Here is an 8,641-nt window from a genome sequence, read left to right as displayed (position 1 = left end):
TCATAAGGGTTTTTATAAACTTTGAGAGAATGTGAAATAATTCTTCTTTTCTGGATTGCTGGATCTCGTAACAAATAAAGGTATGAATAATAGTATGTAAATAATAAGTTTAAAAAGCTCATTGGGACTGAAACTCACACCTCCTGTAAACATGACAGGCGTTCTACCATTGGTTCAGTTCTCTTATCATGTTTGCTTTACCAAAGCCACAAATTTCTCGCTAGTAAGTTTCTATAATAGATAGAGAGATTTGAAGGGTTGCTTTTAACCAAAGGTAGAACGCCTGTCTCCCGAAGGAATGTAGACACCAACTTGCAGTCCCTCTGACCAACCTCTGGAGAAATTCTTTAGTCTCAGGTTATACACCGAAACAGCTCCTATCCTAGTCTGTCATCCCAGTTTTCAAACAGGGAAATAGATCCCTCGCAGTCAACTATCGCCCAATCTCACTCACCTCCCACATCATTAAAGTGTTTGAAAGAGTGGCAAGATCCTGGACACCCACAAACTCCTAAATGCAAATCAGCATGGCTTTCGCTGTGGCAGACCTGGCTAACATAGCCGTCACACCACATTGAAGATACACGTAAAGCCTTGGGATCAGGTTCGAACTCTGATGTCATATATCTTGACTTCAGTAAAGCGTTCGACAGGGTTGACCATAACATCTTACTCTTAAAATTGGCAAATGTTGGAATCCGTGGAAATCTTCTACACTGGATTAAGTATTTCCTGGCGAATAGAACGCAAGAAATTGTGGTCGATGGAGTCCACCCAAGCCCAGAAAAAGTCCCAGTGGTGTCCCTCAAGGGACTGTCTTGGGCCCGCTCCTCTTTATAGCTTACATAAATGACCTTTCCATGACTGATCTCGATTACTGGGACCGCCTCAAAGCCTTGAAACTCTACTCTCTCCAGCGCCGCCGCGAGCGGTACATCATTTGTACGATGTACCGACAGCATTGCCCAAATGACCTGAACATTTGTATCAAGATTCATAGAAGACTGGGACCACGGGCCATACGTCCCCTGGCCAATTCAAGATCACAACATATAGGTACATTGCGACATGATTTCTTTTCTTCAACAGGCCCTGCCCTGTTTAACATTGTCCCAAAACTGATTAAAGAGGAAAAGGATCCCATCACCTTTAAACGGAGTCTGGACAGATTTCTTCATGGAATACCAGATAAGCCACCCATACCTGGATACAACTCACTCAACGAGAATCCACTACTTGAATGGACCATAAACAAAACTTGACTTAAAAAGGATTTAGATAATCCTATCAGGTGGTGCTATTACAGATTTTGCTGTTGCAGATTTTCAAACTTTTGAAATAATGTGAACATTAGGCGCAGGAGTGGCTGTGTGGTAAGTAGCTTGTTTACCAACCACATGGTTCCGGGTGCAGTCCCACTGCCTGGCACCTTGGGCAAGTGTCTTCTACTATAACCTCGGGCCGACCAAAACCTTGTGAGTGGATTTGGTAGACGGATACTGAAAGAAGCCCGTTGTATATATGTATATGTATATATATGTGTGCATATGTTTGTGTGTCTGTGTTTGTCCTCCCAACATCGCTTGACAACCGATGTTGGTGTGTTTACGTCCCCGTAACCTAGCGGTTCGGCAAAAGAGACCGATAGAATAATTACTTGGCTTACAAAGAATAAGTCCTGGGGTCGATTTGCTCAAGTAAAGGTGGTGCTCCTGCATGGCCGCAGTTAAAAAGTGTGAACACGCTAGCTTATGGGTTAATGTATTCGGCTCGCGATTGTAAGGTTATGAGTTCAATTCCCAGTGATGTGTTGTGTCCTTAAGCAAGACACTTTATTTCACGTTGCTCCAGTCCACTCAGCTGGCAAAATTGAGCAGTACCTGTAATTCAAAGGGCCAACCATGTCACATTCTGTGTCACACTGAATCTCCCTGAGAACTATATTAAGGGTATGTGTGTCTGTAGAGTGCTTGCACGTTAATTTCACAGGCAAGCCGTTCCGTTGATTGGATCAACTGGAACCCTCATCGTCGTAACCGACGGAATGCTAGTTTTGTTATTAAAAAGTACCATTCATAACTGCGTCGATCTCCATGCAAATAAACATTGAAGACTCTGGTCATTGCAGGAACTTGCTTGGGAGCTTTCTGTTTGAAGATAATCGAAGAAACATCGTCAAGAGCAGTTGCCTTGCTGGTCGGGTAAAAAGGTAAAATATTTCTATTGTATACTGGTAGATTTATGCATGCAACTTTGCAGTATTGCAACACAGCATTTTTAAACACTAGCGTGGGTTCCCAAACAAATATCTAATATCCTCTTTGCTACTGAAAATCGAGTGCTTCTGGTAGATAAAGGAGACCACCCACCGACACGTAGGAGCAGAACAATGTGTTTAGATATTAAGAAAAAAGAAAATAATAGAAACGTATCACTTGTCGTTGATATTCAGCAGTATATTTTTCTGGCCGAACTGACAAAAATATGCATAAAACGGGAACAAATGCTAAATTAGCGTTAACATGTTTCATGAACGGAGCTTTAAAAGCTAACTGGAAATAATTATGCGATAAAGAAATATGTATATAATGGTATAAAAGACGCACAAGTAATAATGGGTACACCCTGAATTTCAGCAGCGCATATTCAGGACAAAGAAAGTTTTTTTTATTAGTGCATTAAAGCTTAATGGAGGCCAACATTCGGATGTAGGATTCCGGGTAATCCTTTTGAGACATTTTATTTGGGGAAAAAGTACGTCTTATACGCTGTCAAATACATTGTAATATTTCCAAATGATGAATCTACTATGCATTTAAATATTTTGTTTTAACCAGTACGGCAGAAAATTGCGAACGTGTTTCGATGTCATTAAATAACTTTGCACAATATTGTACATTTGTTGACGCAGAAGATAGAATTGTTTTGAGATTAAATAATTCATAAACTATAAATCATGCGAGTAGGATAGTCATTACTTTGAATACTATATATTAACATAGACCATATTGAAATATGAAATATTTATCAAGATAAAATGATGATTTGATTTTTCAAATGTCATGTATTTAATATTACTTGAATCATAGAATCCTTTCACATATGCAACATGAGATCTCAGGAAGTACAGGATCCGTAGCATATGCTATATTTGATTGCTGCTATGATTATCTACCCCTGGACATTGTGGGTTAGTAGATCCACCAGCGTAGCTGGGGGTGGGGGGTAGAAGGGGCGGTCCACCCCGGGCGGTTCACCCCGGGCGGTACTTTTAAAGGAGCAGTACTTTTGGGTCTGCTGTAGGCAATACGTGTTTTTTTGTGGGGTATGAGGGCGGCAAACAGAAGGACCACCCCGGGTGGCACACACTCTAGCTATGATGGTGAGTAGATCATTACCTTTTACTGTAGCCAACGAGTGAGCAACAACGTAGCCACTTTCAACCTGCTGTAACAGCCATCTGTTCCTCAAATAACCCCTTATCGTTCTAAAAAAGGGAAGAGCACGTTAGGTCACATAGTCTTAAGTACTCCTAAAATGACAGACTGGTCGTGGCTGGAACGCTTCTGTTCGTACGTCTACTCAATCTGAATTGACCTGGGATTAAACAATACTAACACCAAACTCTTACACAAAGGCAATATGCTAGTAGAGTGAAGGTGCGTGGCTTAGCAGTTAGGGCTATTCGGTTCACTATCGTAAGATCGTGAGTTCAATTCCTGGCAGCTCGTTGTGTCCTTAAGCAAGATACTTTATTTCACATTGCTCCAGTCCACTCAGCTGGCAAAGATGAGTTGCACTTGTAAATCAAAACCCCAGCCGAATGACCCTGGGAACTACGTTAAGGATACATGTGTCTGTGGAGTGCTCAGCCACTTGCATATTAATTTCACGAGCAGGCCATTCCGTTGATTGGATCAACTGGAACACCCGTCGACGTAACCAACAGAGTGCCAGTAAAAAGGCTACGGGCAGTGGTAAGTTATGGGGGCCGTAAACAAAGCAACACCAGTTGTCAACCGGCAGTCTCTCTCTCTCTCTCTCTCTCTCTCTCTCACACACACACACACTTAATATATACATATACACGACTGGCTTCCACTCAGTTACCTATTTCTTTATTACCCACAAGGGGCTAAACATAGAGGGGACAAACAAGGACAGACATAGGTTTTAAGTCGATTATATCGACCCCAGTGCGTAACTGGTACTTAATGTATCGACCCCGAAAGGATGAAAGGCAAAGGTCGACCTCGGCGGAATTTGAACCCAGAATGTAACGGCAGACGAAATACGGCTACGCACTTCGTCCGGCGTGCTAACGTTTCTGCCAGCTCGCCGCCTTCCACTCAGTTACCGTCCACCAAATTGACTCACTAGAGATTGGTCAGCCTGGATTTATTGTAGAACACTCTGGCCCAAGATGCCAGCCAACGAAGATTATCACAAATTTTGTGGAATTCCACTGCGTCACCACCATGATGGACTTTCTAGCATGCTATTAACTGTAGACGAGTGTTTGCACTCTTGTGCTGGTTGCAGTAATCGGGCTTTGATCTCTTACGTAGCTGGAACAGGTTTGTACAGTAAACAACAAACTGCATTTACGAAACATTGCCTCCTGTAGACAATTTGCTATTCAGACAACAATACAAATAAATCATACGACGAGGCGTGACAAAATATATGTTCTGCATGAGTTCTGTAAAGGCGTTGATGAAAAAAATGTTGTTGAATCGGTTTAGTAGTTCTTGCCCACGCAAAATGATTTTAGAAAAGAAACAAAGAAAGAAGAAAAGAACGTTCGAACTCTGTTTAATTTGACATGACTTCACCGTGGTAACCTATAAACTACTCGTACCTTATCTGTCGAACATCAGATCTTTACGTACTAATAACCAGATCAACAATGAGTAAAAATCACGAGTATTTTTAAAAAGGATAATTCACGTAACAAATGTAAGTAAAGAGAGAGAGAGAAAGAGAGAGAAAGAGAGGAGAGAGAGAGGAGAGAGAGGGGAGAGAGAGAGACGGGGGAGAGAGAGAGAATTACAAATTCCATAAATTCTTATTTACGAACTTATAAAGAAGTATATATTAAAAAAATAATTTCATGAACCAGCGAAATCGATAGTACTGCGTCTTAAATGCCAACTGTTGCCGTCCTATTGTGCCTCCTTCTCCTCCTCCTCCTCCTCATCATCATCATCACCACCACCACCGCCACAATCATCATCATCATCATCACCACCACCACCACCACCGCCACCACCACCACCGCCACCACCACCACCACTACCACAATCATCATCACCATCATCATCACCATCATCATCATCATCATCATCACCATCATCATCACCAACTATTGAACATTGCTGTATTGAGTCTTAGAACTCATAGGGCCGGTTTCTCGGTTTCGATGATGTATAAAGTAACCGAAAGATCACGCCATTCCCCCCGCATCCCTGAACGGGACGCCAGCCTGTCACAGGTTTACTCACTCCCAGCCGAGTAGGTTGGAGCAACTTGGAACGAAATTTTTTCCTCAAGAATATAACGCACTACCCGGTCCAGGAATCGAAACTGTGATCTTGCAACTGTAAATGCAACACCTTAACCACTAGGCCGTACGCTTTCACCCCTATTTTACAGATGAGAGATAAATCTCCTCTCGGTTAGGAAACTAACCCTACCACTGTTAGCCTTACTGGTCATGTAAGTTAAGTATTCTGTTCCTCACAGCTGTAGTATATTATTTGTATATTATATAAACGAAGTACTTGCTTACCAGCCACCTGGTTCTGGGTTCAGTCCCACTGCGTGGCACCTTGGGCAAGTGTCTTCTACTATAGCCTCGGGCCGACCAAAGCCTTGTGAGTGGATTTGGTAGACAGAAACTAAAAGAAGCCCGTCGTATGTATGTATGTATGTATGTATGTATGTATGTATGTATGTATGTATGTATGTATGTATATATATATATATATATATGTATGTATGTATGTATGCATATGTTTGTGTGTCTGTGTTTGTCCCCCCAACATCGCTTGACAACCGATGCTGGTGTGTTTACGTCCCCGTAACTTAGCTGTTCGGCAAAAGAGACCGATAGAATAAGTACTAGGCTTACAAAGAATAAGTCCTGCGGTCGATTTGCTCGACCTGCTAGATGTGACAACCAAATTTCCCTCAATTTTCCCCAGTTACACCCCATAGTTTTCCATCAATTCCTTTTTACATCCCATAGTTTTCAAACTGGAGGGATTCATTGGATAATGTAGTAAATATAAAGTCACAGTGTTTGAGAGATGGACGGGGTGATCATGGCTGGAATGCCTACGGACATAGGTATACTTAGCCAGACTAAGCTGGTACTAAACAACAACAACAAAATAAAAAGGAAAACAGTAACATCAAATCTTTCACACCATAAAGTGGTATACCACGATAAACGTAGCCAGATAGGATTTGATTGGCGTAAAAACATCCTCCCAAACAACTTCTATACTGGTTTCAAATTTGACAAACGACCAGTAATATTATGGGGGATGGGGGAAGTCGATTACATCGACCTCCAATCTTCAATTGGTACTTTATCAGTCTCCGAAAGAACGAAAAGCAAAGTCGTCTTGGCGGAATTTGAACTCAGAACGTAAAGAATCGGAAGCATTTTGTCCGACGCGCTAACGATTCTGCCAGTTCGCCATTTGGGTTACGTCTCTATGACAGTATAAGGGTTTCATAAGGCGGCGAGCTAGCAGAAACGGTAGCACGCCGGGCGAAATGCTTAGCAGTATTTCGTCTGCCGCTACGTTCTGAGTTCAAATTCCGTCGAGGTCGACTTTGCTTTTCATCCTTTCGGGGTCGATTAAATAAGTACCAGTTACGTACTGGGGTCTAGGGTCGATCTAATCGACTGGCCCCCTCCCCCCAAATTTCGGGCCTTGTGCCTAGAGTAGAAAGGAATATAAGGGTTTCTTCCCGAGTCATTTAGTTTCTATGGTGTACATATTCCCCACTGAGCGGGACACCAGTCCGTCGTTGGAATATTCATTTTGCCCGCTGAGTTGCTTGGAACAGCGTGAAATGAAGCGTTTTGCTTAAAAACACAACGTATCGCCCGGTCCAGGAATCGAAAGTACAATTTTACAATGATGAGTGCAACACTCTAACCACAAAGCTACGTCCTTTCACATATATGACAATATAAGCGTACGTGTAAATACAAATGCGAGTTGGATTGTTAATGGTGGATCTATTTTAAGAATCGAGGACTCAGCCTACGCCCATGCCTATGTCAACAACGATATACATGTTAGCTAACACCTACAAGAAACGAAAAAGGTCACCCACCTAACTGATAAGTAGATCGTCGATCACAAACAAATGTTCAGGCCATTGTTGAAATGTAACCAATAGCCTGTTCTATATTACGATACTATACTATTTTTACTAACTGGAATTTGTGTCACCTTCTTTCTAAAACTACAGCTAGCCACACAAATAGAAAAGGAGCTTCTATGTAAACGACAGATCTTGCTCGAAATAGTAACCAAATTTCCCCCAAATCACACTACACCGTTCAAAAATGACAAAAAAAAGGAGTGGTTGTGTGGTAAGTAGCTTTCTTACGAACCACATGGTCCCGGGTTCAGTCCCACTGCGTGGCACCTTGGGCAAGTGTCTTCTACTATAGCCTCGGGTCGACCAAAGCCTTGTAAGTGAATTTGGTAGACGGAAATGTATGTGCTTGTAAATGTGTATCTGTGTTTGTCCCCTCAACATCGCTTGACAACCAATGCTGGTGTGTTTATGTCCCCGTAAATTAGCGGTTCGGCAAAAGAGACCGATAGAATAAGTAGTAGGCTTACAAAGAATAAGTCCTGGGGTCGATTTTATTCGACTAAAGGCGGTGCTCCAGCATGGCCGCAGTCAAATGACTGAAACAAGTAAGAGAGTAAAAGAGAGTGAGAGATACAGTGATCAGTTTAGTCCTAGATATACAATCAAACATGGCAGAAATATCGTTGATTATATTTTTGCTCCAGCAAGGCTGAACTTGGACAAAAGAATAATAACGATAAGATATGAACTAAATAAGGGAACCACTATATGATCTAGGGGTAAAGAATGGACTATTAAGGGTTGACAGATTGGGCTGGGTATGAACAGGACTACGCGCTGTTTTTTTTTAATCTGGGCAACTTGTCACGTTAGAATTATAATTTTCCAAGGTAAAAATTCTATTTTAATATATTAAATTATTAACTAAGTTAAATAGAAATGCCCCATAGATTAGACACGTAGATTACACATTAGACACACGCACATATACGCACTCGTGTACACGCTTTCACATATAAACTAACATACATTCTAACACACATATAGTATTTTATTGAAGCTAAAAAGATTCACGAGTTGTTACTCAGAGTTTCATGAAAGACCGATCATCAGACAGTCATTGCACTCGAATGTCCGGTGATCGGTGACGTAGAACTGAGTAACCGTTTGTGCAGTCTTTTTAACTCCATTAAAATACTATTTTACACTAACTTCGGTATTCGAGTATTATTTTTTCCCACCTATTGCACCTAAGTGGTCACACTTGTATGTGTGTCTGTGTGTCTATGTGCTT

The sequence above is a fragment of the Octopus sinensis genome, linkage group LG11, assembly GCF_006345805.1.
Source record: "Octopus sinensis linkage group LG11, ASM634580v1, whole genome shotgun sequence".
Classification (NCBI taxonomy): Eukaryota; Metazoa; Mollusca; class Cephalopoda; order Octopoda; family Octopodidae; genus Octopus; species Octopus sinensis.
This window is presented reverse-complemented; position numbering follows the sequence as displayed.